The sequence below is a fragment of the Scleropages formosus genome, chromosome 7 (genome assembly GCF_900964775.1).
Source record: "Scleropages formosus chromosome 7, fSclFor1.1, whole genome shotgun sequence".
NCBI lineage: Eukaryota > Metazoa > Chordata > Actinopteri > Osteoglossiformes > Osteoglossidae > Scleropages > Scleropages formosus.
Genome location: NC_041812.1, coordinates 2,505,960 through 2,516,454, shown reverse-complemented (window position 1 = coordinate 2,516,454; position 10,495 = coordinate 2,505,960).

Genomic DNA, 10,495 nt, shown 5'->3' with positions numbered 1-10,495 from the left:
TGGTGGCTCTAATTTAAGGCCCTGATTATGGCCTACAAACATCAATAGAACTGATCCCAGACATCTGCAGGACTCGATCATCCGCTACACCCCAATCAGACCGCTACGCTCTTCCACATCTGCCTGCTTGGCGGTCCCACAGACGAAAGGTAAAGCATGGAGGTTCCCGGTTCTGGCTCCATTGTGGTGGAACGACCCCACCCACCCCCACTCAGAACTGCTGAATCCCTGTCCACATTTAAAAAGGGTTTGAAAACTCACCTTTTCCAGACTCACTTCTCCCATCATCTCTTAAGTTTGCATAAGGTGTAACTGTTCATGCTCTATAACTTTAAGGTGATGCCCAGATAAACCTTTACACAGCTACTCCTGCAATGTAATGTAAATGTTTATATGTATCTCCAAAAAAATATATTACTAGGAAGGTGATCAGGAATCATTGATATTTGGATAAAGTTTGATGCAGCTACTCGTGTGATGAACATTGATTTATATGGTGGAAAGAAACAAACTAACTGCTCTTAAGAATCACACGTCTGTATCTAAGTGTCTCTCCCTGCTCATGTAATGAACACATTGTATTTTCTATGAGATGTTCATCGCTTTGGAGAAAAGTGTCTGATAAATGAATACATGTTCGTGTAAATTGCCCTCATTCTGTGTGTGTGTGTGTGTGTGTGTGTGTGTGTGTGGACTGTCATCACATCCAGGGTGGACCCTGTCTCACACCCCACGTTTCTGGGATAGGCTCTGGATCATCATGAGCCTGCATCGGACAAGTGCCTACTGACAATGAATGAATGAATGAAAAGTGACTTTGTGCTCTGGAATAATTTTTGCTGTACAGAGCAGATAAAGTATTAAAAGTGGCAAGAGAAACGTTCCGTCCACTTTTACATTCTGCAGTGATCCAGCACACGGCAGAACCAGTATGTGGGGCTGGATCAGTTCTGCACGGAGAACTTTCCGGAAAGAAACAAAGACTCTTCTTATTATTTGTTATTATCCGTCTACCCACAGCTTGTCTAAGGCATTTATCCAGTGGACAGTTTATTACTTTTAAAGTGTTTTACCTCACCCCGCTGTAAGACACTGAGCTCCCGGCTGCCCGATCTTCTTAAAGTTCGCGATGAATTTACAGGAGGCCTCGCGTAGGTATGTTCAACACACTCATTTGTCTTGCAGCGTGTTTTTGTGCTGGATAAACACTCTCCAGCACTAGTGTGTGGGCGACATCACTGCAGGTAACACACTTTCCCAGACTGTTAAAATTGAAAGTGGTTTTTAAACCTATTGCTTAATGCGCTGCTCTCAGTGTTAATAAAAATAAACCCGAGACAAGTGGTGTGTTTATCTTTGCCCTCGGTGTGTCACTAATGGAAAAAAGACACACATTTACTGTATGGAGGCTTTGAAATGCACCGCCGCCGCTCACGGTGCAACGCTCTTCGTTGCCGTTAGGAATTTTCCTTACTCGATCAGATAAGTTTCAGCAAGAGGGAGCCATAAGTACAAATGTTTAATCTCTATTTTTATCTTAACATCAATGTTCGGAGCAGTTTAATAAGCTTTTCGCTTTGATAAACTCGCTCTGACATTATGCACAGAAATAGTGCTTGTTTACAGCTCCCTGAATTGTTTTTTTTCTTTTTTTTTTTTTTTTTTACAGAGACAAAGCAATAACAAATTACATTACAATTATATTTAATAAGACTTCCAAATGGCATTTGTCACAAACAATAACATTTGTCGTTCCTGCCTTCGCTTTGCATCTCTGTCTGCAGCTGATGACCCGATTTCCTTAGATCTCAGAAAAAAAAAGTAGAACGATGAGAACAATGTGACATGTATTGTCGGGTCTTTGGAAAAAAAAAAAAAAAAAAAAAAAAAGAAAGAAAGAAAAAAAACATCACGACTCGAAAGTCTGTTCCCACTCAGAGTAACCGCAATGTGGCAAATTTATGAACTTATCTATTTCACAGAGGGCCTTGGTCATGTTAAAATAAGCTTCATTCTAGGGTTCATCCGCTCTTTGGACTCTGCCCATTAAGAAGTGATTTAGCGAAATTGGAAAAAATGACTTTTTAAACTTTTTATTGCTTTTTCGCATTATAAACCGATTTCGTCCTGTGCTCCAAAATAGCCGCCACAACATAACAAAGGGGAAATTAAAGCATTTGTTTTGAGCTTTCCCATGATATTGAACACGTTGAGCCGCAGTAGCTGCATGATATAAAGGCCTTTTCTCTTATTGCTCAGGCTCAAACAGAGCCTTAGATTTTCATTTTTGATTTTAGAGTCCCTTCCCGACGAGCGCCTCGGCATTTCCGCTTCCCCCGACCGCCTGAGTCTTTCCTCCGTCTCCCGTTTCGAGCGTTAAAGAGTTTGCCGCGTTTGCCTTGTTCATTTCGTAGAGCAATGCGCCTTCACAGTGATGCTTCTCTCAGAGAAACCCTACAAATAAGATGATTAATTCAAAAACATCCATTTTCTGTATTATGGGGACATACTTATATGTCCCCTCAGTTATTTATCTTGAGAGCAGATTTAATCTTCTTAATGAGAACTGAGTTTATTAACCTCCAGAGCGCAGTAAAACAACTGAGCTGAAATATATTGAATTAATTAAATCATTTAATGAGTTCTCAGTTATACGACAGTAAAGCGTTGAATAGGAAAATTAATTTGATAACTGAAAAACATCACATTTTCCCTCACAACAATATACGGACATTTTTCCCCCCCATGTACTATTTATCACAGATGAAGAAAAGTACTGAATATTTTCATTGACTGATGCTTCGCCACTGTTCTTCATTTTGTCTACGTTTTCCATCAGGCAGAAAAATTATTTTTATTGCAATTCGTAGATCCCGGTTCTTTGTGTGCTACGAATACTTGCGTGATGAATGCCGATACATATGGTGAAGGAAGGAACCAAACTAACCGTATTTAAGAATCACACAGATGCAGCTATGTCTCTTTCTCCTAAGGTAATGCATAAATTGTATTTTCTACGAGAAATGCATCTGCTAAATGAATAAATTTAAATGTAAATGCAAGAACGCTGAAATATTGGAAGATTTAGGTAATATCACGAGCCATTCGTCTGTTATCATGTGGCGTGCGTGCCGAAGATAAACACCTAGTTACTAAGGGTACCACTAAATAAAACTCGAGGAAGTCATTTCAGGTATGTGGATCAGGTGTCGGTCTCCTATTACACATTCCAGTGGCGGGATTGTGGGAGAGTCCCGTGTGAGCGAGTCTCCGAATGACCCTCTGCCTGTCGTCTCGAACTCGACCCGGAGGCGCGGCGGAACTACGTACCGACGGATGTTCCGGCTCTGTTGCCGCGGCCATGGGAGGTGTTGTCATATCGGCGAGGGTCAGAGGTCGACCGCGTGGAATCTCAAGACAAAAACGGGACCCTCCCAACAGAGCCTCGGCACCTGAGGAGCAGAACAGGCCGCTGACGAAACCTGCAAAAATAACCAGGGCTCTGGAGTCGGTACACAAACCTTCGACTCCGACTCCTGTAACCCAATAATTGCCTCCGACTCCACGGCGCCGCCCGAAAGTTTCACATTTTGGGGGTCCACTTAACTGGCAAATATAGGCCTAAACCTGTATCACACCTCTTGTTTCTGGGGGTCGACTTACACGCCGGATCGACTTGTACGCCGTCGTATACGATACATCTAGTTGTGGTCGGTACATTTTTACCGATTCCAGTCACTCAATTATTGCTTCCGACTCCGACTCCACAGCACTGCTCAAAAATTGCACGTTATTTTGGGGGTCGACTTATCCGGCGAATATAGGCTTAAACCTACGTTACACCTATATTACACCTCTAATTTTTGGGGGTCGGCTTATACGCTGGATCGACGTGTAAGCCGGCATATACGTTAAATTTTTACCGACTCCAGCAACCCAATAACTGCTTCCAACTCTGACTTCACGACTCCACGGCACTGAAAATATCCCTGGTCAAAACTGTAATAATGATGACGATAAATACAGATGCTCCTCTACTTACGATTTTTCAAAGTTACGACGGTACAATAGCGATACGCATTCGGTAGAATCCGGACTGCAAATTTTGAATTTCGATCTGTTCCCGCACTTGCGATATGCGGTATGATACTCTCTCCCGATGCTGGGCGATGGCAACGAGTCGCACTCCACCACACTTGTAGTCTCTGTAGCGATCACGCCAACGAGTATAAACAAGCGATACTGTGTTGAAAGCGTTTTTTATTTTGTGTTTTTGCATCCCATCATGGGGCGCGGTGGCGTGGTGGGTTGGACCGGGTCCTGCTCTCCGGTGGGTCTGGGGTTCAAGTCCCGCTTGGGGTGCCTTGCGACGGACTGGTGTCCCATCCTGGGTGTGTCCCCTCCCCCTCTGGCCTTACGCCCTGTGTTGCCGGGTAGGCTCCGGTTCCCCACAACCCCGTATAGGATGAGCGGTTCAGAAAATGTGTGTGTGTGTGTGCGTGCATCCCATCATGCCTACTAAACTCCCGTGGGTGTCTCCTACTTAAATTTACCCAGCTGTAGACTATGGTAAGTGTTCTGAGCACGGTTAAGGTAGGCTAGTCTAGGTTATGATGTTCGGTAGCTATGCGCTGTATTCTTTTTCCACTCACGACGGGTTTATCGTAACGTAACCCCATCGTTCGTCGAGGAGCATCTGTCCCTACTTTACCACGGAATGATCTAGGTTGTCTTGTCACTAAATGATAAGAAATGTGGCTCGTCTGCTTAAGGCTTAAAAAATTCTCTTAAATTATTGTTTATTAAACAGAGTGCTTCTAGAGCCTATTAGCAAATGCTGCAATGCAAATTTATTTACAGATCAAACAGGAATCTGCGCCAGTTTTATCTATTTATTCCCCAGCCCAACGCTCGTGTGAGCCAGTTCCCCGTTTCTTCAGCTGCGAACACGAGCTCTCCTATACCATTCGAGGCTTGTTGATCCAAAGTGGACATAAAAGTGGATTTAGCACATGAAGGGTGGGTATTTTGTCTCGTTTATTTTGACATTTTCCGAAAGGATCAAAAGCAATCAAATTTTGAAAATTTGCTCAGCTCCATCAAAAAAGAAGACGGGGGGAGGGGGGGGACAAACTAGGGGAAGGGAGCTATCTGGAATCTGAAGACAGCCCACCCACCCAGCCATCCACGAAAAGCCCGAGACCAAGTAGAATTCAGAGAAGGAAGTCTCTTTTTTCCCGCCAACGAGCTTCAAAGTATGAATTTTCACATGCTAGTCGGGCGTGCGGCGCAGCCCCCCATCAAAGATTAAGGACGACTCCCGCCAGCAACTGAAGTCTGGATTATACGGGCCGAGGGAACGGATCAAATTAAATCATCAGAATGCGGCGCTGCAGACGGCGCTCTCGGAGCCGCTCTGAAGTTCCCTGCGACTTCGCTTCTCCTTTTTATGCCTCTGCCATTTGAAAGTCACCCTTTCCTCGCAGTCGCCGAGGCCACCCGTCAATAATTTCCGGAGTCGTTCCCAATACGTCGGTGGATTTCGAGAAGCCGTCGCCGGGCCTTTGTTCCGCGCCGCTCTCGTGCCGCCGGTGCGGCGCATTCGCTCGTCGAACCCGCGTCGTACGGAAACGCTCCGGAAACGCTCCGGAAACGCCGTCTCTGCCATATCAGTTCTTGATTTTTTTTTTAAACACGGTGGAGAGATTTGGAAAAACTAATGAAATACAGTCACGCGTTGCTTAACGACGTTTCGCTTAACGACTGACCGCAAATACGACGGCGGTCCCATTTGATTATAGCGGATTTGAAAAATTCTGATCGACTAGTGACATCATAGCGCAACGTGTTCCTCGCGTGTTCGTGGTTGTGCTGCTGGAAAGAAACCTACTGCGCTGCCAGTCGTATAGGAGTATGGCACATACAGTTATGTACGGTACATAACACTTGATAATGACAATAGACACATATGTTACTGGTTTATGTATTTACTATACTGTACTTATCGTTATTTTACAGTGTACTCTGATGTACTTAGATGCAGACGTGTGATTCTTAAGTACAGTTTGTTTCTTCCGCCGTATGAACCAACGTTCATCACACGAGTAGCCGCATAAAACTTTATCCGAATATCCACAATTCCTGATCATCTTCCCAGTGATTTTTTTTTTGAGATACACGCAAACATTTGTTACATTATACTATTCTCTTAAAGGGTTCACTTTGTTTCTGAATCCCCTTTGCATTCTGCCCATTTTCGTCAGGTTTTCTTGTTGGATCTTTATTTTATGCACTTTGATTATTTGCTCTTTCCCAAGAACATTAAACACACACTCCTGTTTGTGCACATTGCTTGTTTTTGCTGTCAATTCATAACTAATAACTTGGTACAAACTTTATGTTACACCCCATTACACAACCTTGGGGTTGTAACAGGGCAATCACACACACACACAAACACACACACACACACACACACACACACACACACAAAGAGCTATTTAATGTAACCAGTTCGCATGAAACACATCTTTGGGAGAAAAGCAGAGCGTGCGGAGTCTCCGCACACCTCGTTAGCCCGATTCGAACCCAAGCCCAAATGCAAAGCCAAGGAACTACGAGGCAGCAGCCCTGCGATCCCCGCTGCTGTTCCACCAGCTGCTACGGAACACTTTGAAAATTTGTCCTGAAACATTTTCCCCAGAAATTGATTTGCATTGAGTAATTTATCAGCTTTGATTCACGACAAATTGTTAATTCAAGAAGGATTCCGACTCGGACCCAGTTCCCCTTAAAAGAAGGCCGTGTGTTCTGGGCTTTGGAAACTTCACGCTGCAGCTGGCAGTCAGTGCCAGACGACACTGCGGAGGAAAACAGGGACCTGAGTGACGCATTAGAGGGCATAAATGATGTCCGTAATTATTGTTCCGTCCCCAGATCACTTTCCATGCATCATTACATAGTTCTGGGCTGCTGTTCGCTGCTGTGGAGATGAACTAATGAACACTGTGCTTTTACTGATGACATCAATGTTGATAAATTACCGATCGCTAGTTTTACGTGTCCGATGAGACAAGTACAGGGGAGGAGTTTGGCAAAGCGGGCTAATGAGATGTGCCCTGTTCCGATCGCACTCGCATCCGTCAACGCGTCGGCGGAACCCTCCGTGGAAGACATTGTATGTCGCCTCCTTATGGTGATCATATCATATGGTATAATATGAGATGAGATACTTCATTGTCACTGCATACAATGCAATACAACGAAATGTTGTGTGGCAGCCCTCAGAACAACAATAGCAGGAAGAAAGAGCACTTAAAATAAGTAAATAAATACATGAGTAAATAAATAAGTTAATAAATAAACAAGAATTAGATTGGGGTGGTGCAGCAGGGTTGGCTGGGTCCTGCTGTGTGGCAGGCCTGGGGTTCGAGTCCTGCTTGGGGTGCCTTGTGATGGACTGGCGTCCCGTCCTGGGTGCGTCCTCTCCCCCTCCAGCCTTGCGCCTCGTGTTGCCGGGTCAGGCTCCGGTTCGCCGCGACCCCACCTGGGACAAGTGGCTTCAGCCAGTGTGCGTGTGTGTGTGTGTGTGTGTGAATTAGATTGAAACTTTGAAGTCCTTTCGTGAAGCTGTTTTCTAATGATAACGTAGCTTCAGCTTGCGGGGGAACGTATAGCCTACTGCACCAACTGTTGTTAACAGATACACACAACCCTCCTCCTCTGCTCTTCCCGGAGTCCCTCGTCTGATCTGCTTCTGATCTCGTCCATCTTGTTGGTAATAGAGCTGGGGGTGGTGTGGAACGGACTCGGAAGTGCTGGTCTGTACGGGTTTGCCTTTAGTCGAGCACGTGGACCAGGCTCACGTCCCCACTTCTGTTTCCTCTCCCTCCGCTGACTAATATTACTATATTATTATACCCTATTAATTTGAGTGCTTTTACATAGTGGTGTCAAACAAGCGCAGTCGTTATACTGTGTTGATGAGGGTTCCCCAACAGGTGTTCCCATAGACCAAGGATAACTCCAGCCCCGCTGTCCTTGACGACACCCCCCCAGTCAGGGACTAATAACATAACGCAACATGACTACGGTTAAAGTTTGGCGGTTACAAAAATACCACTAGCTCTTCTGTAGTGTCGGTTTTAGCCACAGAATGTTGCTTTCGCTCTTTGTATGTAATATTTGAAGAATTCATGAGAATTTTTCGCTCACACATGCAAAGAACACTATACTGAGAGATTTTAAACACCATTTGTTGACAAAGAAATTGCATAGATATTCCGTATGTGTCAGAACTTTCTAGAACGTCCTAGAAAAGCACTGAAACATGGCAGCCGGTGGAAAATTCTAGAAGGCACCAGAACATTCAAGAAAGTACCAAGCATCAGATTCTAAAAGGCACTGGAACATTCAATGTTTAAAACCCGGTAGCAAAATTCCCCAAAATTAGCCAAAACTTGCTCATTTCAAGACTGTGAAATATTTTTACTAAAAAAGTGACACATATTAAGAACTAACACCAAAAGTATGATCAATCTAACAAAACTGAATGGAAATTTAAAAAAACTGACATAAGACAATTTCTGTTACATTGTGTAAGCGGTGGACTTTACTGGACACGCTTGAGAATTTTGCGAAACTTTTTCATTTTTTTTCCCTGAGGTCAACTGAGGACAGGACAATCAGAGGAGAGAGAGCGTAATGGACGCGGCCGAGTAAGATGACAGACTCGACTCCAGCCCATTTTGACGGAATGGATGCTGTGTGTGACACAGGCAATCAGGGGTCCCTTTAATTGCCGGTCCAAGTGATTTACCGTTTTTATTGGTACGGCAACGGCGTCACATGGATAAATCACGCCGGGAGGAGGGTCGGGAGGTGTCCGGCTTGGCCTGCGTGTCAGGAGTAATCCAGCCATTCATCTCACACCTTGCCAAAACAGATGCTGGAGGATCCCATGGAGCTGAGCATTAATCTTCTGTCTCCAATCAATAGAGAAATTACATGTGCGCTGATTCTCCTCGGAGATGGCGGAGAAGGGATCTTCATTACCGCGCTGAGCATCCCGCACACTTACAGGAAGGACGCAAAGACAGCGGGAGCCGGGACGTCCTTGCGCTCGAAAGTTCCCTTCCATCTTCTGAGCTGAAGACGTCGCAAGGCTCATTTCAGCCGAGATCTCCAAGTCTCTTTGACTGCGGGAGAGGACGAGATTCGCTGCTCCGCCTTGAGTTCCCTCCCCGCTCCAGCGCTGCGGAGTTATGGCCACAATGCAGCAAAGAACACAAGGCAAATCAAATATGGTGCCGCGGCCATGTGGACAATTTCTGCTGATGAAGATAAATTCAGGAGGCATTTGACATGTTCGGCATCGTTCCTTCATTCTCTGAAGTGCGAAAGAAACAGAACTGCAGAGGGTTCTTCGGTGTCCCTCGCGCAGATCGTATAAATAATGTGACTCGTTTCCATTCAACGTTTCCATCTGCGAAAAAGTGTCACGGCAGCTCTCAAAGCGGGCATCTGCAAAACACACCCCGAGCAGCAACATATCGGTCCACGCCCATAATACGCCTCGCAGATCGCAGGAACGCGTTTCTAAACCTCAGGGAGAAAGGATCGTTAGGAGTAATGTTGATTTCTGTCCATTCCAGGATGCGAGAGTTGTGGGAAACTTGGACGTTCTTCCCTTTTCTTTCGTTTTGCGCCACTTCCGAAGCAAGTGGATGCTGTGACCCGTCGGCGTTCGTCCGACTCCCCGGAGCCGAGGCTCCTTTAGCGAAGATGGATAACGAGCACAGAACACACGCTTGTTAAACGCTTCTGTACAAACCCCGGAACGATGAGCCATTAGAAGCGCGATAGAAAGTGGGAAGGTGTTCGCCAAATGTGCAGCTGCAAAGTAATTCCCTCCGCATTTCTACTGCCACGTTGTATGAGTTTCCGAGGGCTCTTCTCATTCTGGCCCTTATTTGCCCCATTATACCGTAGTACATACGCAGTGACACTGATGGGAACACAAGGCAGGGAGAGTAATTGAAAATAAACACAGTGATGTTCTGTTGCAAAGCGCTGCTACATGTTCAGCCATATTTACATTTATTTTTTATTTATTTATCAGACACTTTTCTCCAAAGCGACTCCCAATGAACTCTATGTAATGTTATGAGCCCACACACCTTATTCACTGCGGTGACTTACACTGCTAGATACGGTATTTACACTGGGTCACTCATCCATACATCAGTGGAACACACACACACACACACACACACACACACTCTCTCTGTCGCTCACACACTATGGGTGAACCTGAATAGCATGTCTTTGAAGAGTGGGAGGAAACCAGAGCACCCGAAGGAAACCCACGCAGACACGGGGAGGACGTGCAAACTCCACACAGTGGATATGTTGACATATGTGGATGATCATCCCTGTTTGACCCCTTCTCTCATAGACAGGCAGTAAACCTCTGCATGGAAGCACATTTTTGCTG